This window comes from Phalangium opilio, unplaced genomic scaffold, assembly GCF_054372755.1.
Source record: "Phalangium opilio isolate 3A_F unplaced genomic scaffold, DU_Popi_V2 ptg000041l_1, whole genome shotgun sequence".
NCBI lineage: Eukaryota > Metazoa > Arthropoda > Arachnida > Opiliones > Phalangiidae > Phalangium > Phalangium opilio.
Window position 1 is genome coordinate 9213022 of NW_028324165.1, and position 11548 is coordinate 9224569.

Below are 11548 nucleotides of genomic sequence, written 5' to 3' on the forward strand. Positions count from 1 at the left end.
AAATGGCATATTTATTCAAATTATTAAGGTGTTGAAATAAAGATAGTGCTTTTCACCCTTTGAAAAGATCGAGAACTTCAAAATACTACTGGAAATGACAAAAAGTTCAATGTGTTTTCCTTACGGCAGTTTTAAGAGTCGTCGTGTTTACGTTAGCGCAGTTAATTCAACATTCTCATTTGAGGTATACAAGGTTTCATTATTTGTTAATCTCACTAAAATGCTACTAATTGTGAAGGTGTGTGATATAATTCCTGAAACTCAACCAACGTAGAGGACCAGATCATTCATTAAAACAATTTCTATACTATTGAACCAGTCAGTATGTTATGTTACGTTAATCATTTTAAAAACCATTTGTTACCAACAGTGGATTTTGTTAATTCATAAATATAACAGTGGTGCTGGTTAATCCAGGAGGACAGCGTCGTTATGTAATTTAATTAGTCAAATAATTTCCATGTTTACATCTGCGCAGATTTTTCAAACGTAACCACGTCAGTAACGGAGGGTTATGTTGTTCACTATTTCCACAGTTCACATTGCCGTTTGTTTATTTGACTAAATTGCTATGAATTGTTTAGGTATTTAATTTAATTACTGTTATTGAAGCCAAAGTTGCTAAACTATAGAATCACATCATTCATTAACATATGTTATAGATGATCTTTATGTTACCGAAAATTTAGCACGGGGTGTGATAAAAATTGAACGCAATGTGTTGGCAAGAATGAAAAAACTCTTCTGAACTTTACTATAAAGGTAATTTGAAACTCATTTTATAAGCTAAATCAACACTGCCAAACCTCAATCCTTCATAAATTTAAACTTAATTAAGTATAATTAGCGTGAATTTAAAGATGAAATGTACATATTTTGGATGAGAACTCGAGTAACTTAAGATTTAAACTGGACAAGCTGTTGGTATAGCCCCATGTTTTCTATTTCACACTTAAGTTAATTTAAATTATCTTTAAAGTCCATTTATAGGCGCGAAATTCGAAAGTGTAGGGTAAAATAAGATTCAAAAGCTCCACTAAAAATTGCAATTAACGTGAAGTATATATTGAAAGTCATTTTATAACCTAAATGTACACTGCCGAAACACAATCCTACGTTAATTGTCACTCAATAAAATATAATTAACGTGAAATTAAACCAAATATATTCATTTTTTGGATAAAAACTCAAATAACTTTTAATCTTATTTAAAACTACCCAAGCCATTGGTAAATCCTAATGTTTTCTATTTCACACTTAAGTTAATTTAAACTATCTTGAAAGTACATTAATTGGCGCGAAATTCAAAAGTTTTGGGTAAAATAATGACTGGCAAAAATGTTAAACTTCACTAAACGTTCCAATTAGGGTAAAAAATGCCAATAAATTATACTTTTAAGCTTAATCCACTCTCCCGAACCGCGCTCAAATTAAGATTAGCATATAATAATCATGAATTCCAGACATTTATTTACACGCTGTATAATTTAGTATGACATCAGCCGTTGGCAGTATTGGGGGTTGTACATAAAGGAAGGTGTTGGTCTGATCTCGACCACACTGTATATGTATAGAGTGTACGATACAAATAAACATTTTTATTCTATATTTTAAATATTGTAATTTTTAAACTTTATCTTAAATAAAGTACAAATTATATGCTTATCGAAATCTATGTTTTTTATATAAGTTAAATGTAATTAACGATACATAAGTTCTTCTTTCAACCCAAAATGTATGACGGTAGAGCTAACATAATTATTCAAAATTTAATTACATTAAGACTGAAGTGACAGATATTATAAAAAAACGTCTTGGTTTGGACCAAGGCCGAAAAAACAAACGATATGTGTGAGGTTTATCAATTGGCTGAAGTTTCAGATATTGCAATTTTTTTTAGTTATTTTACTGTTAATCGATCTATTCCCTCTAAATTAATTGAAAAAATTACATATCTACGCTTTTTCAAGAACAATTACATTTTCCGAAAACATTTTATCATGAAATTAATTATTTTGAAGGGATTTCGTGTAAGCACCTTGACGGACATAGATTTAATTGTTGCTGGCTTGACAAATTTTCAAATTTGCACCCAAAAATAGTTCAAATCTGTAAGTTGCTAAGAAGACTGATGTTCAAAAAAACATGATAATTTAAATTTATTTTGTTCAGACTAGTTAATAAACTAAATAACTTATGTCGTCTATTTAAGACAAAGCAACATCGTTTATCCTGTGTGGTTTCATTTAGTAGGTAGCTATCTGTAACACTGGACAAATATGATATCGGTATATAACCAAAGGTAAGGGTAAAGATTGCATAAAAAGAAATACGTTTCAGTTCCAAAGGCTTGTTATATTCATCTCCATTCATTACCAGTTAAACGAAGAAGGTCACACTTAACTTAACCCCCCCCCCTTCCTCCATTTCCCCAATATATAAAATTTTACAATCACCAGTTGTTCCAGTGTTTTGGGTTATCTGAGCCGACGCAATACACCCAGCAAATATTACCATATAGGTCGAAACCTTTTCACGTGACATTAGTGAACGGTACATGACTCTTCGGACTTGCCCGCCAACCTTAATAACCTAAAACTATAAAACGTTCGTGTACAAGAATGATTATTGTTGTGGCTTGACACTCTCTAACGCCTGAAGGACCGATCACTCAGTACAATCGGTGTACATTTGTAAGAGAGTAGACCATTTTAGAAATTACTTAAAGAGAATTAAAACACAGGTGTGATGCCGCCATTAAGGTCCTCTCTCTCTCGCCTAGAAGCACCGCTATAGGCAGTGAAAGTTGACTAGCCTCCTGCCTGCAGTCAACTTTGTTACCGTCTGGCGGTGACCCTTGGTGCGAGGGAGAATACCCAATGGTGGCCTCGCCACTGTGTGTTTTCCGAAATGGTATTTACGCGTGCTAAAATGATTATGCGTAATACGTTACCGGTGTACAAGTAACGCCAACAATGTAGAAAGGGGTGGTGACGTTTCAAATTCTAAAGTACGAAGAGGGAAATTGCAGTGCAACCTTTACTTCATAGTCGCGACATTGGAAATGTAGCATTTCGTAGTACGAAATTAAATGTATGAATTCGTGCAACACCCTGCTTTGGAATCCACTTTTAAAAATTTACATTTTCCTTTCGAATTATGTCAAAGTTCGCTTGGTCTTTTTATACAGAGTATTTCAAATATTCATTATTGATCCCTCAGCACGTACTCCCTTCAAAATAATTAATTTCATGATAAAATGTTTAAGGAAAATGTAATTGTTCTTGAAAAAGCGTAGATATGTAATTTTTTCAATTAATTTAGAGGGAATAGATCGATTAACAGTAAAATAACTAAAAAAAATTGCAATATCTGAAACTTCAGCCAATTGATAAACCTCACACATATCGTTTGTTTTTTCGGCCTTGGTCCAAACCAAGACGTTTTTTTATAATACTAATATGATTTGCTATCGTTTAAATTTATAATTTATTATACAGTATTTTATTCTGTATGAACTGGAGGATTTTTTTATTGGTTAAATCTAAGGCCCATTCAGACGTTCCCGTCGGTTGCCTCGTTAATTTCGTTTTAGTCGCGTCGGTACAGACGTGAGAGCAGACGACTTAAAACCGAGTCGCCGCATTCTATCTGGGAGACTGGGAAATAGCACACTTCCTCTGGTCCAAAACCAGTTTATTAATTGCCTGGACTAGTTTTTAAATTCAAGAAGTGGGGGTTACTGGTCCTCGGGACCAGTACTTTATAAATTGAAAATCTGTAGGAGAACAAAGGCTGGGACCAGTCCGGAGACCAGTTTGTTATTTCGGACAGTAGGGGGTCACTGGTCCCAAGGACTAGTTTAAAAAATATCCTTATTTCACAGACTGGGCCCGCATTTATGGTGATTTTTGAGCAAAGAACTTTGAATATTAAAATGGCTGCTCATTCAAAATGATAATCAAATACCGCTCGCCAAGAATCCTGAAACCTTTCATTATATCGTCTGCTAAAGCGTACTTAGCTCACTTGATCATGCGTTAGTAACTTGGGCATGATCGAGTGAGCTATGGCTAAAGAAAGGCGCTAACGAGGTGGCGCCATCTCGATGGACACAGCATGACGAAATTACAAAATTTTCAAACTAAACCCGCAAATCTTTTACGTTGTCGTTTGACACGTGTCTAACTAATTAAGCGAGCAAGGCGACTTCACCGACGTGAATTAACGTAAGATTTTAGTTTCAGTCTGAATGGGCCTTAGCTATAAAATGAGAGCATATTTTTTTTTTTTTGGTCTACTTTATAGGATTATGGGGAATTATGTTAATCAATATTTCAAAATTAACTATGGTTTTTTTTAAAGTTTAGAACTCAAAGCTTACCTACCATTTTTGCTTCTGGTGAAGCTCTAAAATAGTTTTTTGTAAGAGATTTAAAATATGAATTATATGATTTAAATTAGGCTTAATCTTCTTAAAGAGATATTACAGGATATTTAGTCTGCATTACTAATTAGGCCTTTGACAGCAGCGCCTCACCCGGCGTATGTCGCTTTACCTCTGATCTATGACCTACCTCAATCACTTCAAAATTACAAGCTCCAGTTTCTAAGTTACCAGATTTTACAAACTTATTATGGAACATATCTTATGAACTTATGATACACACAATAGTTTTACATTAACGAGATGCTCATACACCTATATACATACATACATACATTCATGGGGGTTGTTGCGATATCATTTCTTAGCTAATTACTGGAGCGAAATTTACAAGTAGCCCCGTAAACCCCGTTAAAACCACCCATTGAGAAACTCGAGCAATTTATGCCGCCGGAGAGAAGAAATAATTTAATACCAGGGCGTGCTTGCTTTTTGAAGAAATGACCATTAACTACTGTACACAGTGCATGTAGTGCTGCTTATAGGACCATAATACAGTGTTGAACGGATCAGAATAAACGCAGTGGACCCCCCCCCCTTTCCCTAGTCCTATATTTTCCTATAATAACACATTTTATCTCCTATAAAATCCTATATTTTCCTATAAAACACATTTTTTCTCCTATAAAATCCTATATTTTCCTATAATAACACATTATTTCTTCTATAAAATCTTATATCTTCCTATAAAAACACACGTTTTCTCCTATAAAGTCCTATATTTTCCTTAAATAACACATTTTTTCTCTTATAAAACCTATATTTTCCTTAAATAACACATTTTTTCTCTTATAAAACCTATATTTTCCTATGAAGACATGTTTTCTCCTAAAAATCCTATATTTTCCTATAATAACACATTTTTTCTTCTAAAGAAACCTATTTTCCTACAAAAACACATTTTTTCTCCTATAAAATCCTATATTTTCCTATAAAAACACATTTTTTCTCCTATAAAATCCTATATTTTCCTATAAAAAACATTTTTTCTCCTATAAAATCCTATATTTTCCTATAAAAAACATTTTTTCTCCTATAAAATCCTATATTTTCCTATAATAACACATTTTTTTCTTCTACAGAATCCTATATTTTCCTATAATAACACATTTTTGTCTTCTACAGAAGCCTATATTTTCCTATAATAACACATTTTTTCTCCTATAAAATCCTATATTTTCCTATCAAAACCCTTTTTATCTTCTATAAAATCCTATAATTCCGGCCAAAAATATTCCTATTTTTCCTATATAAATAAGGAATTTTATTTTTGACTGGGCTCCCTTAAAGCTGCCTTAAAACCCTTACCCGGGAAACACCGGGTGCCGGGTAAGTGCGTATTGCTTTGATCCTTCCGTCCTTCCCACCCTGTATATCGTAAATAATACGTTCCCAGGGTTTTGGCGCCTCACACCATTAACTTCAATTAAAAATTTTCCAACTCTCTCTTTAGTAGTACTTACTAGTGTTTGTTAGACGCGATGCGAGCTTATGGGGTATGTTTTATAAGAAAGGCGAGGAGCGCGGCGTTGAAAAGTCGTGAAAGCGGAGCTAATTTCTCGTGATGAGTTACGAACGATTTCCCCTTTTCTTATTTTCTAATCTTTTTACGAATTGAAATTCTTAGTTTTTGTTTGATTATTTTAAATGGCTGTTTTCACACTTGTGTTTTAGAGGCTAAGAGGCTGAGTGCTTGGCTGTAGTTGTAGGTTCACGGGTAGTTGAGCGGTTTTCAAAAGAGCGTTTTGGAATAAAGCGGTTCCTAAAACAGCGGTTTGCAAAACCGCGTAAAAGCAAAACCGCGGTTGCTGTTTCCGCGTTTCTCAATACAGCGCTATTTCCCAAAACAGCGGTTGCTGTTTCCGCCCAAACTGTGATTGATAGGGAGGGAAATATCTATTATATTAAGTATATAGGACAAAGAACAATATTATGCAAAAAGGAGTAATGTTATATCGGAAGTAAATATAAAATATAATTTTTTGGAAAAGGCATATTGTTTTGGGAAGTTAATGAAGATAAACAACAATATTTTGGAAAAGGCGTACTTTCGTACGCTCAAGATATAAACGCTGTAATCAAAATGCGCTAAAACGAGAAATGGCTATAATGGCAAACGCGTTTATGAAAAAGCCGTTTTGGACAATGCTGTTTTGATAACACGCCCAATCGATAACATACCGTAGTTGTACTGTTTTCAGTTTGTATGGGTTTTTTAATGTGGAATTTCAATTTATGCTAATTTTGGTTTAATCACGATTTGTTCCTTCATTTATTTTTTGGATAATTTTGATTTGAAGAGTAGCAGAGTTTAGTGTAAAAGGTTGAAGTAAAGGTGGAGGTTTAATTTTAGGGAATTTGAAAACTAACATGAATATTCTGTCTGGAAACGTCAGGGACATTTTAAAAATGGATTTAGGAGATCAGGGAGACGTTAGGGAATTTTTAAAATGAATTTAGGAGATCTGGGAGACGTCAGGAAATTTTTAAAATGAATTTAGGAGTTCAGGGAAAATATTTAAAATTTTTCTAGGTGATCAGGGAATTTGAAAATAATTTTGCAGATCAGGGAAATTCAAATGTCAGAAATCTTGAATAGGTAGGAGATCAGAGAAAATCTAGAATTTCTGAAAATTTAAAATAAGGAAAACGTTAGCAAATATGAAAATGTGTCCAGAACTTAAGGGAAAATGAGTGAACTTTTAAAAGGGATCTAAGAGATCATATATAGAAAAGTATATTTTTAAGGTTTTTTTATATATATATTTTAGCCGAAAATGTACAACATGTACTTCTTTTATTTTTGTGTAAGTTATATCCGTGAAAACACTCGAATTATCTTCAAAACCACACCGCGCAAAAAAGGAAGAAAACCACCCAGTAGTCTTTAAGCACTGCAATTTATAGCGAGTATTAACGTAAATTTCATAGAAAAACTATAGAAACCTTGGTGGTTAGAGGAAATTATTTTGCCGGTATCGCTTTGTCACTTTCTTTGTATTTTTTCCAAACGTTTCATTTTACTTGATTTAGGTTAAGTTACGTTTGTTTTAAGATTACAAACATATCCTGGATTGGGGTGGCCGTCAAGTTGAGACTGAAATGTCTTCATTTAGTTGAACTTTCTTGACCTTTTCGCGAAGTAAGAAAATTGTGGGTTTCAGAGTTTGAAAATTGTTGAAATTATAAAAGAAAATCCGACAATTTTTGCTAGTTTATTCAGTAACATCAGATGTATATAATACTTCTCGAAGTTCTCTTTGAGAGAAGTGTACCACCACAAAGCGGGGTAATTGTAACATCATCAGAATTAACATTTATTATAGCAAGGTTACTAAACCGAATCACATACGAGATGATAAATAGTTCCCCCTCATCATAACTCTATTAGCGCTGCTTAACTATTTGCCAATCATGCGCTTGTGGATTAATTTTTGTCCCATCCACGTCAAGACAATCAAGGTTTGTGCAGGATTAATTGATTGCTGATCGGATTTAGTAAATACCAAACAGTAATTTTAGAAATTACCATAGCACGGTGCGATAATTACCCATCTAAATTAAGTTTGATGAGCGGGATAGGCTAGCAAATGAACAAAAAGGGCTCCTTCGCCTGGGAAGAATCATGTTACATAACTAAAGAATATTAAGAGGATAGAGAGAGTGTCACACTTCTTCTATTATCCCCTTCTGTGAGTTCTCAAGCCCGACCCGCATAGAAATTAACATGGGCTTTATGAAGGCTAAATTATTCCTATTAGCTGTATGCATTCCTATTAAAAACTATATACCCATTTAGCTTTACCAAATTTGAAAAACACTTTCTTGCCTATATGAAATTTGACTTTAGACCTTGGTATATACCGTTCAAAGGATTGTACAATGTATGGTATAGTAATAAGTCGTGTTCAATGGGACGAATTGTATATATGGCGATGCGCTATCTCTTCCGGTTAAGTTGTCCCTTGGTGGTCGGCGACCCCTTTTTTTCTATATCTTCTTTTGAAAAGATGAAGAAGTCACGGTCAATATTCCCATCCGCAGACATCTTTCCTTCCACAACCTTCTAGCAGGATCCCAATCCCGCCTTCTTATTGGCTACTATCCTCTCTATTTATTGGGAAGGATGAAAAACCACCCCCACCCCCCATAGTAAAGCCCCCAGCACAGAAGGATCAGGATGTTTCGTTGCCAGCAGAAGCCAGAGGAAATAATATCAGGAATGCATACAGCTGCTAGGAATATTTGTGTCACGTTGTTAATTTCTATGCGGGTTTTGTGGGCCGGGCTTGAGAACTTACTCGGGGTTAATACTAATCTGGAAAACTCCGGGAAATAAATTGTTGGCAATAGCTTAAGGAAAACTCCGGGAAGTAAATTGTTGGCAATAGCTTAAGGGAAACTCCGGGAAGTAAATAGTTGTCAAAAGATCAAGGAAAACTCCGGGAAATAAATTGTTGACAAAATATCAAGGAAAACTCCGGGAAATAAATACTTGTCAAAAGATCAAGGAAAACTCCGGGAAATAAATACTTGTCAAAAGATCAAGGAAAACTCCGGGAAATAAATACTTGTCAAAAGATCAAGGAAAACTCCGGGAAATAAATACTTGTCAAAAGATCAAGGAAAACTCTGGGAAATAAATACTTGTCAAAAGATCAAGGAAAACTCCGGGAAATAAATACTTGTCAAAAGATCAAGGAAAACTCCGGGAAATAAATACTTGTCAAAAGATCAAGGAAAACTCCGGGAAATAAATACTTGTCAAAAGATCAAGGAAAACTCCGGGAAATAAATACTTGTCAAAAGATCAAGGAAAACTCCGGGAAATAAATACTTGTCAAAAGATCAAGGAAAACTCCGGGAAATAAATAGTTGTCAGAAGATGGGAAATTTAGAATTTGTAGAAAAATTCAGGGAAATTTGTGAGAATCAAGTTTTAAATATTATACATATTTAATCAGGTGGCCTTGCACCTGGAAATATCACTGAAATAAAATGTAAAAAACATGGAAAATTCAGGGAAATATATATATATGGGGGAAAAATCTGAAAAACTCAGGGAAATACATGGGGAAAAAATGTGGAAAATTCAGGGAAATATGTGGGGAAAAAATCTGGAAGTTGTATGAACCCTGCCTTTCCGTCACACCTTACAATTCTGACGTCTTTCTAACCGTAATTTCATTGGCTGGTAGCAGAGCGTGGTCATGCGTGAACGCAAAGTGGAGTAGGCAACGTGCAGTGAGATAAATTATTCGCTAGATAAAATTCGTCATACATAATGATTAGTCTAGCTCCTCCCACAAACGGAAACTGCCTAGATACGAGGACAAAATGGATTTATACGTAATGATTCCAATTAGCTGTATGCATTCCTGATAATACGTATAATAAAGATGGGTTCCCCCAAAAATAATTCGTTCTGGGCCTAAAATACATTGAACTGAAAGCTGTCTTCCTTGTTATCTTCTAACTCGCGTAGAAAACTTTAGTATTGGCATTTTCTTAAGGGATAACGCGGGAAAACTCAAATAAGTTGAGAAAATTCTTTGACAGTTCAAGTGAAGCGAATGATGATTGTAAAGCCGCTTGCTTGCAACGCCGCCCGCCGCGAGAAGCCTAGGCCTAGAAATTGTACAATATAAAACAAAAACTAACTCCTCCTGTGTGTTGGTGTGTCTGTATCTATACTCTATAGTGGGTGTAGAGATGCCAGCCTCCCTGGTTAAGAATTGGGTTGTGAAACGTGGTGTAAATACACACGGATTTGAGCCATGGTCTGCATGGGCTCAAGGGAAATAGAGATTTCTTCCTTCCTGTGTCGCCACACTTTCTGTTTACTTCTATTCACCTTTGCTAAAATGAGAAGATTAGAGCCGGTTTAAGCAAAATGGTCGCATTTGAACCCATGTGCCATTTCAAATCATGATACCAACTAGTCTGGGAAAACCCCACGTCCTCTGGTCCAAAACCGGTTTATTGATGACTTTGGGTCCGTGTTAGTGATGACTTTGGGTCCGTGTTAGTGATGACTTTGGGTCCGTGTTAGTGATGACTTTGGGTCCGTGTTAGTGATGACTTTGGGTCCGTGTTAGTGATGACTTTGGGTCCGTGTTAGTGATGACTTTGGGTCCGTGTTAGTGATGACTTTGGGTCCGTGTTAGTGATGACTTTGGGTCCGTGTTAGTGATGACTTTGGGTCCGTGTTAGTGATGACTTTGGGTCCGTGTTAGTGATGACTTTGGGTCCGTGTTAGTGATGACTTTGGGTCCGTGTTAGTGATGACTTTGGGTCCGTGTTAGTGATGACTTTGGGTCCGTGTTAGTGATGACTTTGGGTCCGTGTTAGTGATGACTTTGGGTCCGTGTTAGTGATGACTCGGGTTCGTTTTAGTGATGATGTTGACCAGTTTATTGATGGGTTTGGACCAGTTTATTAATTTCAAATCTATAGGAAAATTAAGTGGGAACCAGTCCTAAGTTCCACTGCTTACTGTAGTGGACGCTAGGGGGGATCACTGGTCCCAAGGCCTTGTTTGAAAAATATTCTCATTTCCCAGACTGATCGTGTACCACGGATAATAGCTAAAACTTCCATATTTAATTTCTCCACGGTCCTACTAAAACTATAAGCCAGTATGGGATGGATTTTTTTTTAGTTTTAGTTTTAGTTTTTCGACTCTGATCTTTATAACCCAATCCTCTCAACCTTGGTATATGGATCTTTTATTTTTCCGTCAATGTTAAGAGCTCACAGAAAAACGATAAAAATTGTTCTATTTATTGATTTTGATCCCCTGGAAAAATTTTCACTGTCTTAACTTTGAAATACTCTTAAATTTCTTTATCGTTTTATTTTCTATCTCTCATTCCCTCCCCTTTCTCTCTCTCTCTCTCTCTCCCTCTCCCTCCTCTCTCTTTCAATTGTCTTACGGTATACTTTTTGATGTATTAATTTTAAGAAATTGGCCCATTTTTCCTGCACAAGGGATAGCCAAATTTATTTGAAACTATATGTATATATTTTTTTAGTTGTTTTTTAACGTTTAGTTTGAGCGAGGATTTTCCAATAGGGTTAAGAATTTATTGAGGTACTATG